This window comes from Triturus cristatus, chromosome 6, assembly GCF_964204655.1.
Source record: "Triturus cristatus chromosome 6, aTriCri1.1, whole genome shotgun sequence".
In the NCBI taxonomy this organism is placed as follows: Eukaryota; Metazoa; Chordata; class Amphibia; order Caudata; family Salamandridae; genus Triturus; species Triturus cristatus.
The window spans coordinates 1,351,322,870-1,351,336,040 of NC_140589.1; the positions used below are offsets into that span (position 1 = coordinate 1,351,322,870).

At 43.8% G+C, this 13,171-nt stretch overlaps 1 protein-coding gene across 1 annotated transcript in view; it reads right to left on the bottom strand.

The window, feature by feature from the left end:
- The window catches only part of LOC146821409 (uncharacterized), a 687,497-nt gene that overhangs the window by 494,620 nt on the left and 179,706 nt on the right, over nt 1-13,171 (bottom strand). The window lies entirely within an intron of this gene.

Sequence of the window (13,171 nt, forward strand, 5' to 3'; positions counted from 1 at the left end):
AGAAACTGAACCAGTGAGAAGGGGGAAAAATCCTGAAAGGGGTGAAGGTGAAAGAGAGTTGAGTGATTCTTTCCCCTTTCCAAGAGAGGCTTCAAGAGAAACATTGAGAGTCTCAGAGGAGAGATCGGATTCTGTAAGAGTGCCTGAAGTTCCAACAAGCAGTAGAAGAGAAAGGAGCAGTTCCACAGAGATTACACCTGAATCAGATGAAGAGGTTGAAAATCCACTTGAGATTACACCTGAAGAAGCAGGGTCAGTAGAAGATAGAGAGGGACAGATTGCGGAAGACCCCCGAGGAGGTGTAGGGAACATTCCTGATAAGCTAGGTGAAGGGACAAGTAGACAGCAAGAAGATTGCGTGTCGGAGACCCGAGGAGGGACAGAATTAGGGAAGTCTCAATCGGTAGTGGAAAAGACTGTGGAGCAAAAGAAAATTGTTGAAGAACAAGAGGCAAATGAGACAGAATCAGATGAGAGTGAAAATGAGAAATCAGAGGGTCGAGTTCTGAGAAAGAGAACTTGGATCGGAGAAAGAAATAACAAGGAGGTGAGACCAAAAAGGGTTGTAAGAGGAGATCTTTGGCCTAACAGGATAAAGAGGTTACGATACAGACTGACACGAGCAAATTCATCGAAAGCTGAACAGGTGAACGAGGTGTCCAGTCAGAATCAAACAAAAGGTGAAAAACAAAAGGTTACAAAAGAACCAGAGGAGATCAAGAGAATCAGAAAACCTAACCAGAAGTATAGGTCACCGGAATGGACGTATGTGGCACTGTCTGAAGGTGAAGAGGCAGAAAGTCAAGGAAATCCAGAGGGGACCGTACGAGAAGTGGTTGAGGAGAAAACTGTTGGAATTCTAAAAGTTATTCTGACTGACATTGGAGAAGAGTCGGATGCACAGGATGTTGTTGATGATCTGATACAATTTGACGTTGCTGAAGAAGAAGTGAAAAGTGATGTAAATCCGAATTGAGTGAACTGAAGGAGTCACTTGGAGAAAAGTGAAAAGTGAAAATCTGAAATTAGCTGTGTGAAATAATCTAGTGTTCTAGGACCCGATTCACAGAACTAATTTAAGACAAAATCCTAAACTTACTACTTTTGGTATTCACAGAAGTTAGGATTTTGTCTTAAGTTTGTCTTAAGACAAACTTAAAACAGACTTAAGACAGACTTAAGACAAACTTAAGACAGACTTAAGACAGACTTAAGACAAACTTAAGACAGACTTAAGACAGACTTAACACAGACTTATGTTAGGATTTTGTCTTAAGTTTGTCTTAAGTCTGTCTTAAGTCTGTCTTATGTCTGTCTTAGGTTTGTCTTAAGTCTGTCTTAAGTCTGTCTTAAGTTTGTCTTAAGTCTGTCTTAAATCTGTCTTAAGTATGTCTTAAGACAAACTTAAGACAAAATCCTAACTTCTGTGAATACCATAAGTAGTAAGTTTAGGATTTTTTCTTAAGTTAGTTCTGTGAATCGGCCCCCTAGTTTCCCAGTAGTGGAGTAGAAGAGGCTAAGTCAAAAGACACTGCCAAAGTAGTAAAATGGCTAACTCAGAGAATAATCAAAGTAGATGTGCCTTTTTGAAAAGATGGTGTAAAATGTGCTGCTGCTGTACTGGATTATTAATGCTATTATGGGGTGTTTTAGCTTTATTAGTTACTTTTAGAGTTACAATAGACGCTTTAGTAATACATACTGAAAATGTGACCAATGTAGAGAAGAGTTCACAAAAAGTAGTTCCAACTAGAATTAGTAACACTTATGTGCATAAGGATAGATCAATTAATGATTTTTCTAGTAATGTTTTTTCAAAGTTGTTGTATGAATACGTAAAGACAATGGAAGTTAGGGATTGCTACGTTTGTATGCAATTACCTGCATCCGTTTCAGAAGGTGTTACTTATCACCATTTACCAGCTACGTATGGAATTTCATGTAGTGTGCTAAGTAGTGTTTTTTATTTGTTAGGGAAAATAGATTATGAGATGTCTAACAAGATAACATTTTTGGGAAATTGCCTATGGATAAAAAGCTGAATCCGGCTAAAGAAGCTAACATTTTTGGTGAGATTTTTATTGAAAGAGAAGAATTAACCTTAGATTACATTTTTAGAAATAATTTAACTTGCAGTCTGAAAGAGGAGGAGAAAGCTTTCCTAAACATGGTAGAGGAAAGGAGAAAGAGCGTACATGAGAAGGCAGGGAAATATAAAATGAGTGAGACAATTTGGGACATTGAGATGGGAAAGGAGTTGAGAAATGGAGCCAGTCCGACTTTGGCTTTAGATGCACCACAGAAGGGTAAACTATGCATTACCAGGAGGAAATCCCAATATGATACATATTTTGTTGGGACTAGTGAGTGTCATGATACATATTTCATTGCAACAGGATGGGGTTTTAAAGGTGGTGAAGATCCAGTTTTTCCAGGAGTGTATTATGTTTGTGGGAACAAGGCTTATTACAAGTTGCCTGACCATTGGTATGGCACATGTTATGTGGGCCTGGTCTTTCCAAAAATGTTTCATATAAATAGGATAGAAGATGTAGAACACATTAATTTACTAACACGTTTTAAGAGAGAAACTTGGTCAGAGATAGTGGGTGACATTTTTGGTGCTTTAATTCCAGCAGTGGGAATTTCTTTAAATGCATATGGGATTCGGAAACTGTCAACAGTGGTGGATCGTTTATCGACAAGTACCGCTGGGGGGTTTCTTTTGGTGAATACGGAAATGATTGCCGTACGAGCCATGTCTATGCAAAATCGACTTGCCCTTGATATTCTTTTGGCCAAAGAGGGTGGAGTTTGTGGAATGCTGAAGGTTCAACATTGTTGCACTTACATTCCTGACGAAAGTAGAGACCTAAAGGTCTATATCAAAAATATTACTGATTTACATGAAGAATTAGTACCACTTGAAGCTGAAAGTGTCTGGACTAAAATAGCTAATAAGATAATTGCTGTTAAGAGTTTTATTACTAAGATAGGTAGTACCATTATTGGTAAAATATTGTTTCCTTTGACATGCATAATTGTTGCTTTATTGATATTAAGATTGGGGTGTTTGTGTTGTAAAAACAGGGGAGGGAAAAAGAGAATAATTAGAAGCAATGCTGAAAAGAGACAAAAGAGGTCAAGGAGAGATCCACAAGAAATAGAATTAGAAGAATTGAGGGAGAGTGTGTACTTGGAGTCAAGGAGGGATGATGTGAGAGAATCTGGTGTTTAATGTTGTGTCATAAAGACATTTCCAAGTTCTCCTAAATTTGGGACTACATTTTTCTTTTTTGGGTGGTTTTTGTGGTGATAAGATATCACCAAAGGGGGGATTGCTGGAGCATAGTTTTCTGTTGAAAACTTATCGAGTTTCAAGCTCCAGTTTCGTCTATATGTTATGATTTTAAAACACTAATTAGTAACGATTAATTAATAGTTTGTTTTGTCCGGACTAATCAATATTACTAATGAGAGAAACTACACGTGGGATGCATATATGTTGCTTAATAATAGTGTGCGGTTTATTCACAAATGCTATTTGTTTTGTGTTTGTGCGTTTAAAATAACGTGTACTAATGCTTTATTGTGTTGCAGAAGGCTAGATAAGTACATACACATAAGGGTATTAGAGGGGTTTAACACTGTGCAATCATTATGATGTGGTAACGTTGTTTTTGTCTCTTTTAATTAAGATGGTCCGTTTTGGCCTAGATAAAGATGGCTGCCTTTTACAGCCTGCGCTCGAGTGATCGAATTTTGATGAGAGGCCTTGCTGAACATGGTCGAGAGTCACCTGACCACAGCCTTTGCCTGGTTAGAAAGTTTTCCGTGAGGACAGCAGCTCCGGGAACGAGTCCAATTGTCCTTGGACAAGGATAAAGTCACAATGAACAATGACAATGCTGCGGTGGCTCTGCTAAGATATCAAGGAAGAGCATTTTCGAAAGAAACATTTGCAAACTCGAGTTTCCTTCTTCCGTCTTTTTATTTTTGTGATTTTTCCTGAGCAGAGATTTTCTAAATGTATCTAAAGACTTCCTTTCCTGCTCGCTCTGCTCAGTGGCTCAACGGATATCTAACATTTGTTTGTTACCTTTATTTGCAAAATACACTATAAGTATGTTAGACTAGAGAGGGTCCATGTTCGTTCGCTGGTTCATTCTTTCATCGCGTTTGGACATTTCCTATGCTGAGGACGGCGGCCGGCTCGAGAGACTTTACCGAGAGACCTGTCCTGTCCCATTTAGCTAGAATAGGCAACTATGAGAATAACGATTTTGCTAATGATTGACTTTACTTTTGAATTAATTTTAGATAAACAAGCATTTGTTTGAATTACAGTGTCGGGTGTTTATTCTTTGTCATTTATTGAGTTTCAAATGTATTTCTTATGTTCAAAATCATGACTCAAGGCAATGTCATTAAGGTCGCATTGACCTCATTGTAGATGCAGATTGGTCTAGGTTTTCTCTCCTATATTCAGTATGGATAGAGTAATAGTGTGAATTTAGTGATATGGGCCCTAGCGTATGATGTGTGACTGCGCGTGTGACTGTAGATTTACTCTGTCCGTGGAAGCTGGGAGAATTTATATGCGCCGATCTGCAGCACTATCAGGATCTCTAATCGCCTCTTCTTGACTCCACGTCCGATCGCGGCTGTCTTGGCTCGTTGGTAATAGGAGGGTCAGCCGCGAGGCCACCACAGGCAGGCTGCTGCTTAATACGGGCAATTACACAAGGCACTCACCACCCGGTCGCCATTTTGTGTCACAGTCCGGGGCTGATCAGGGGGCCGCGCTGCAGGCCAGTGGAGCACAATGAAGGCACTTCGCCCCCTCCTCACCTCTGCGGGAGCGTGCTGATATTCAGCACTCAGTACGGGCAATTCCACCTGCCCCGAGATGTCTGTCCACCTCGCATGGCAGGAGCAGCAGCCGCAGTCAGATTGCAGCTGCCATCTTGTCGCCAGTTGTGCCGCGGCCGGGAGCGGCAATTCACCCCGGGGCACGGCTGTAATTTCAGTGCAGCACCCTGCCGAGTCTGGCAGACGTGTTCCGGAGGGCTACGGTGCAGGTTGCGGCTCCCCCCGCTGTGTCCGGGGATCACGATGCTTGAAAACGGGGAGACGGCGGTCGGAGCTCTTCAGCTTGCTTCCGTCTCCATCAGTTGCAGGCCATGCCCCCCCTGTAGTAACACTTCTCATGGGATGTGTTGAGCCCGTTTCCTGGCTTGTTTGATGTATTTGGTTTGATACTCCCTTTGTTCTAATTTGGCTGATAGTTTATCTGCATGTTTTTGAAAATTTGTATTTTCTCTCAAGGCGCCAGAATGGAAACTATCGAACTGTAACAAATTATTCCGGTCCATATGTAAAAAAATTCTCACATGTGACAGTATCATTTTTGGGCTATTATTCTCAGATTAAGAAAGGATTGTTCACTACAGCTGAAAGATATAGTGAATTTCAGGAACTAACTGAGATTATTGATCCAATGTTGAAATAACAACAAGGTTTGCTTGTCACCTTTCCAAATCATAAAGATATAATCTATAAATCTTTTCCAAATCTGCATGTGTGGTCTTTATTGATTTTCATCATCAAAGACAAATGTAGTGTCAAAGTGAAGTACATAGAGACAAGCTACACTCAGGGCAAATGCAATGTAAGTAAAATTGCTGCTCGAACTGGAAATAGCTCCATGTGTAAAGTGCATGACAGGAACTGTTTGAAAAAAAAACAATAGCATAATGTTTCTTTCAGCGCACATTCACAGAACTCCCCCTGGTCTTATTATATGGCCATCTGTAAAAAGACCACGGCCTAGTACTAGGCAGGGGTGATGTGTGGGGTAAGACTGTCAGCGGCAGTCAGAGGCCACATGAAGACTTGACTTGGTTTGTTTTATGCTTAAAGGTTCGAAGGGACCTCGAGTTGTGCCCGAATCAGGCATCGGGCTCAAACCTTCAGTGGCTCACTCGTCTCTACCTGTATGCATTTGTATTCCTGCACTGAAACATCGCGCGCTCTGACATTTTCAGTACGGCTGTCATTGTCAATTCTTGTTTTAATGCATTATACATTGAACAAGTGTGCTCTACTAAATATGTGAACACTTTACTTATAATTTTGTTTGTGAAACAAGCAGGTGGTTTTTAACATAAACTATACCACTTTGTAAGATGCCAGGGGAATCTATACCACATGTGACTCATTCTGTTAGACCGGAATTTTTAACCAAAATCATTTTGAATATTTTAATAATTCTTTTCACTTGTATGTGCAGTGATAAAAGCAATACTACAGGAACTAGAATGAACATGCTGGTGGCCAAATAGCCTGCACTAACCAATGGTTACACACTCGAATTCTGTAAGAAATTGGGTCATTAGTCAAGGAGGGGTGGCTACCCACCTTGAGGATTAATAACTACCCTTGTCAGGATGAATCCTTAAAGTCACTAAATTAACCTGAGCTCAACCGCATGGCAGCGGCGGTTCCTCCGTTATGGCAGTGGAGCGCCGCTTGCCTTCTGTGAGCACAGCAGTGAACCAATAACGAAAAAAACACTAAAACACAAATACTTATTCTGTGTGTGCCAAGGTGAGTGTGAGGCCAGGGTGAATCCTACTGCTTGATCATTGGCCATTAAAGATAATGGGGTAACCCAGTAACCTGCAGAACCTCCCAACAGAACCATTGTTTTTGTTCCACGCTTGATCATTGGCAGCAGCAGGGATGACATGAAAAATGCAGAGTGCATATGTCTGCTTGGCCGGCTGTCTTGCAACGGCTAGCCCAACATGCACACTTCTGCTGCAGCAATCCAGCAGCCGTGTTAACAGCCGGGATTGTAGACACAGGCCCCCAGTCACAAAAGGAGCGCTGGGTTAGGCCGCTCTATCCAATCCTGAAAACAGCATGAGAGCAGCAGCAGCTGCAGGATTGGTTAGGTTTGCGGTTCCGTAACCTGATTGGTTAGGTTCGCGTTGCCATGACCTAAGCCAGTCTGGGACGATTGTATGAGAAGATAGGGTGTAAATATTTGGGGCGTCCACTCCATTTCGCCCCTTGTTTTATATATGGACAAGCCAATGGTCTGATTCAATATTATGCACAGAGGGACGTTCCCTTCTTCCAACGCTACAGACTTTAGATCTGTGGAAACAGTTTGCAGTCGCAGCATTGACTAAACATCCTCCGATTCCAAGTAGATTGCCCGCACCTAAAAAAACATAAAAATGTGTAACGCTCCCGATGCTCATGTAAAGCAATGGAGCAGCACACGGGCTCTAATGGCAGAGAGGGAGAAAGATTGCCTGGACCAGTTGGCTTTGCCTCATGCATGGCTGAAATTCTTGAGCAAGCACGGTACAAGGTAACAAGATTGAACAATCAAGTGAAGTTACTGTGGTAATGTGTGTGCGCTGTATTGAGTGGTTAGTTAGTACGTATGTGTGTGCTGTGTTGAGTATATGAGTGTGTGTTGTGTTATCTCTGCCAGCGTGCGTCTGATGTGCTCGTCTGTGTGTGCACTGTGACCGCTTTTCTCTGTCAGACCTTGGATGTGCTCTCCAATGACTGTTTACGAGCATTTCTGGGGGAATCTGTCTCGGGAAGAGCTAGTTTTAATCTTTTTTTCAGAAGGAACTGCAACACAGACATGCCACGCCAGTGTCTGTGACACTAGTTGTGTTCCAGCACCTTCCAGCATGCGTGGCTCTTCCAGCTGACTCTTTTTTGACACAGCACTAGTCTTGTATGCGAGCGTTTGAATTTTCCCCGAGTTGGCACCTTTCTGACTCATTAGCTTGCTCCACCACTTTCAATTGTCGCCAGCCACCACTGGATAGCAAGTCTGTTGACCAAGGGTGAAGGGATTTGAGAGGTCCCTGTTACACTCAATCTAGTAGCAATGGACATTTGGGAAAGGGACCCAGAAGCCCGTAAGCACATCCATCCAGACACCATGGGTTTTGTGCTGGAACCGGAGGAAGTTTTCTGACCTGAGAATTAAAGGTGCAGATAGACTATGGTAGGCAGTGGGGATAACATAAAGTACCCGCTTACCCCAGTTGATGTAGAAATCAATGACAAGTCAGTCAAGGTTGATGTATGGGTGAGAGAGAAGTAAGGTGTAATAAAACAGGGAACAAGGCTTTTTGTACCCATTTGAACTACTAGATACTCTGACAGTGCACTGGAACCTGCTTTCCAGGCCCCAGTGTCAGTGCACTTTCCCCAAACCTGTTATGTGTGAATTGGTAACCTCAATTGGCATAGACTTTGCCTCCTTATATTTTTTTGGGGGGGCGGGGAGTTTTATATACCACAAACTAGACCTGATAAATCTATATGGTACCGGGGTCCCCAGGGCTGCAGCAAGGTTTTGTGCAACCCTGGGTGATCCAAGCAAACTACTGACAAAGGGCCTGCCACTGCAGACTGCAAGAGCAGTGCTAGTTGCTTGAGCTCGGCTGTGCCCTCACCATGTGTGGCATAGTGAATGTACTGCTTTTACTATATGTCAGGCGCTCCTAGAGAAGGCCTCCAGTGCCCAGTAGGCAGGGTTCAGTATATTAGTGTAGACATTTAAGTGCAAGTTTATATGTCTCTATAATGTATTTGCCATTAAAGCACACTGTAAGTGATAGGTGGCGCATAGGATAACATGGGACTTGCACCCAGGCAGACTTGGTTTGCTAGCTCCATTATTGTACCACTGGAATATGTCAATTTTAGTGTCAGACAACATGCCTTCTCTTCCCTGACATGAATTTGGTGTCAAGCAAAGGTTGGCGCACCAGCTGGCAATTTAGAGGTTTTCTACCTGGATGCCCCAGCTTCACTGTGGTCTGGCTGACCAGCCTGCGCTTTCCCGCACCTGCCGCCATAAGACAAGATTCTGACCTCCTGGCAGGAAGTGTGATTGCTCCTAGGAGTCAGAAACAAAGGCTGGGCAGGAAGGAAGTCACACTTCCCTGCTCTCCAGCAGGCTAGTGAAGTGACACATCAAAGCAATGAGCTTCAAAGGAAGAACCGCCTCTGATATGCATCTGGGCAGTCCTCCAGAGGTGGACACAGCCCTCCCCTTGCCCCAGGCTCGCTTGAACCGGGGCAAAGTGGAAAATTAGGTATGCAGGAGCTGTACACCTACAGGAATGCTGGCCACGCCTCCAGGGGGAGCAGCCTGATCTGCACGCCTGAAATAGAATTCGGCCATCTTAAGGAGGGCAGAAATAGTGTGTCTGGGTAGAAAAGGTGACCTACACCACTGGTTGTGGTCACCTCAGGGGCAGATTAGCTGCAGGACTAGCGGTCCATTGGCTACTAGCTCCCACACCCCTAACTACCCTAAATCTAGGATTTAAGGGATCCCCCTGATACCAGAACCTAAGATTTGAACAACTTGCATCAAAGAAGGACCAAGAGGAGACTCGTGTCGCCGACAACAGGACTTTGCCACTGCCTCAAATCAAAAGAGGGATACTGTGCCCCTGATGCAACAGTCTTGGAACTGAGTGAACGACCCTTGTCCTTGGCTAAAACACAGCACTCCCTGAAAGAGGGACCCCTGTACAAGCCAGAAGCACCCTCAAAAAACCTGTGGACTTGTAGGACTAGTCCCCTGTAAACTGCAGGCAAAACGATGCTCAGGAACCAAAGAATCGCTGGCCATCAGGCCCTCCAAAGGGTTGCCTAAATCTAGATGGTGTAGTGTATTGCGGGAGTTGTCGGCCAGCCTTCCCCAAAGTTTCAAGCCACTGCAGCACTTCCCTGGACCTTCAGAAGTCGAATTTTCTTTTTGCTACTTTTACAGCTACTAAGGCTTGTTGGTCACCATTCCGGTAACAGATCCCTTAACTCGACGTCACATTAAGAGAGCATTCCACAACACCTGCGACAGACGTCAGCAATGACTCCCACTCTTGTATTTTTGCATCTTCTTTTTATCTGCACTGTCTCAGTGGAAAAAAACAGCTTCAACACGGGTCCCGTTCAGCACCAAGGACAGTCAAGACTACTCTGCACCCGGACTCCACCGGCTAGGTAAAATTGAACTGACTGTTGGGGCCTGGTCCTGTGACCCGCATCACCTTTACCCTGCAAGGGTACAAGGCAACTCGACCCCCTAAGTGACCGATTGTCATTAGAAATTTTTGCCATTGACGGCAATATTAAATGTCTGCTGTATTTACTGCATTTATTTTCTATTGCTTTGTAAATCCATTACTCCTGTTATATGTACGCTATTTTGTTTGTTTTGGTGTCAAAATTTAGATAAAAATACAATCCATTATGGGAAAAGTGGGATACCTGGGGGCACTGTACTCTAAGGCTCAGAAAGGACAATATTTTGGTCCCACAGCCCGCACATGGCAATATGGCACCAGGCAAACTCTCGTTTAGGCTGGGCAAAGATCCTCACCAAAGCCACACCACTGTGGTTTACCCAAAGACAGGGACTCTTGGGCCTACATCCTGATTTTGATAAATGGGACATCATTGGAATCTCTACCATTGGAGACTTGGTGAAGAAGGGAACACTTCTCAAATTCGGAGATTTGCGAGTGAAATATGACATGGCCCAAGGGGAGGTGTTTAGATACCTACAAATCAGACACGCCCTTACCACTGCCCTCCCCGACATGACAGTCATACCAGATTCGTCTCCCCTGGAGGACAGGCTTCTGGATGAACCGTTGCTCACCAAAGCCATATCATTAACATACAAGAAACTATGCAATAATCTACCCGATACATTCCATAAACTCTGAGAGAAATGGCAGGCTGACCTTGGGCCCATTGACGACGAGGACTGGCAGGCGGCACTGATGTCGCCCCGGGAGGCAGCCATTACCCTTTGTTACCGACTTATTCAACTAAAAATTTTACATAGATCTTATCTGACCGGGCTTACCCTAGAGAGGATTGGCACTAGGACGAGCCCACACTGTCTTCGGGGCTGCCAACAGGATGCGACTTTTTATCACATAAGGGATTGCCCGGGGGTCAAACTTTTGTGGGAGGGGGCTACGGGCCACATTCTGGAGGCCCTGGGGAAGGAATACACCCTTACACCTAGGCTAGGACTCCTTAACGTGTGGGAACAGACTGACCTAACAGACATAGAACTACAATTTACAACACTGGGATACACCCTGGTTAAGCGGGAGATAGCGAGGAGGTGGGGGGTGGCGGACAGACCTTCACTTAGAGTATGGGTCAGAGAATACGACAAATGCATGATAGCAGAAAAAGAGGTGTTCAAAGCGAGAGGGTGCCCCAAGAAATGGGACAGGAAGTGGGGTAAGTGGAACACCTACAGGGTGACCTATGTATTTCCCCATCACTAGAAATGGAACTGCAACGCACTGGGGAGCGACATTTGATTGTATCCTGATTGTATCTGATGCTTTTCCTGGACGACTTTTATGTAAATGTGAATATGCAGAACTGTCGATTGCAAATTCATGTGACTTTATTATTGTGAAAACCTAATAAAAACATTTATAAAACAAAAATACACTCCATTGTTATAAACTAGTGTTGGATTTCTCTCGAGTTGTGTTAATTACTAATCATGTTGGTACTCCGAAATGCTTAACACATGTTCCTCTAGTAAAGCCTGACTGCTCTTTGCCACTCTACCATGACTGAGCCAAGGATTTATTTGTGTGAATCCGAGGACCATCTTTGGGGTATTGTGATAATATTACATGGTAAGGCCGCCCAGCAATACCAAATAATTTTCCACTTTCCTACACAAAGTATTGGATGTCTTCTGGACAGATTTAATTGCCCCTGGATTAGTACCAGGACTAGAAGCCTACATGACTTGGACCACTTCAGCTGTGCTGAGAAGAACAAAGGCTGTACATCAGAAAGAGACTAGGAACATCCCAGCTTTGCCCAGAGCAGAGGAAGGTAGTGAGCAGATCAGAGCATACTTTGAGAAGGCATAGGCTGTGGTGTCCAGCTTCCCTGATCCAAAGAGAGAGGAAGAGGGGACATCTGAAGTGAACAAGGTGTTGCAGTCTGCATATTCATATCAAATTCCCTGGCCTTCTTCTCTTCCTCAGCATTAACTTTCTGGAATTGGTGACAGCGGTACCCTTAAAACTGGGGGTGGAGGAATTGCTCAATGAAACCGATAGACCCAAATATGGAACACACAGATGTGTCCAGGTAAAACCTGCTCAAGGGGCTCTTACAGCCTGATACCACAGCACTCCCTCCCTGGTTTCTTAACAGGTTATCCTCCCCAGAGTCAGTCAGAGTTTCTTCACTGCTGACCACTTTCTCTGTTTTTTACCAAAACCGACAAGGAATCCCCAATTTTGGTTTATGGGAACCCTCCACCCTCACTCCAAACACAGATCTGTCAACTGATCTAAGAAAATGGTTCCAAGACCTATTCCTACAAGGCTCAAATCTTCCATTCTATGGTGCAGGTAATGCTGTGCTTAAGCTGAAGATGTTGTTCTGTTTAAGACATTTGAAACTAGAACTCGCAGACCTCAGATTGCTTGGGCTGTCAGACCCTGTGGATAGGGGGAGGGCCAAAAGGGCGACAGCTGATACTGGGCCCTAACCAGGGTGGTTGAGTTTGTTTGCCACTGGTGCCCTGAGGTCTGTCCTACTATGGCCCGGTTAACTGGGCAAAGTACAACCCTTTCTGCAATTGAACCCTCAGGGTAACTAGGGCAAGAGGTCACAGTCCTCTTAGGCAGATAATGTGAGGGACAGGAGCTTAGAACTCAACAGTCAGCAAGCTGACACAATAATGTAATGTCCAGCCAACTGCTGAACGTTTGTGAAAAAATAAAGTACTTTAATCACAAAGCAGAACCAAATACTACAGTCAATAGAAGAGACATGTTAGGCTGAAAATTATGTTGTGACAGACAGTGAGTCGCTACACCCCCTACTTCTTGCCGTCTTCCCAAAATCCCCCATTTCCTCTGGCTATACTTGAAACCCTTCATCTAAAGTCCTAATCACACGCTTGGTTTAAGGCAAGAATTAGACGCAGGTGTAGTTGACTTTACTTCTCTCACATGTAAATTTTGTAACTTCAGTACAATATCTATTTACCCCTTGGCAAAACATGTTAATGAGCATGGTAGAGTCATCTGCACACATTCAGTCTTTAGTCCTTTGT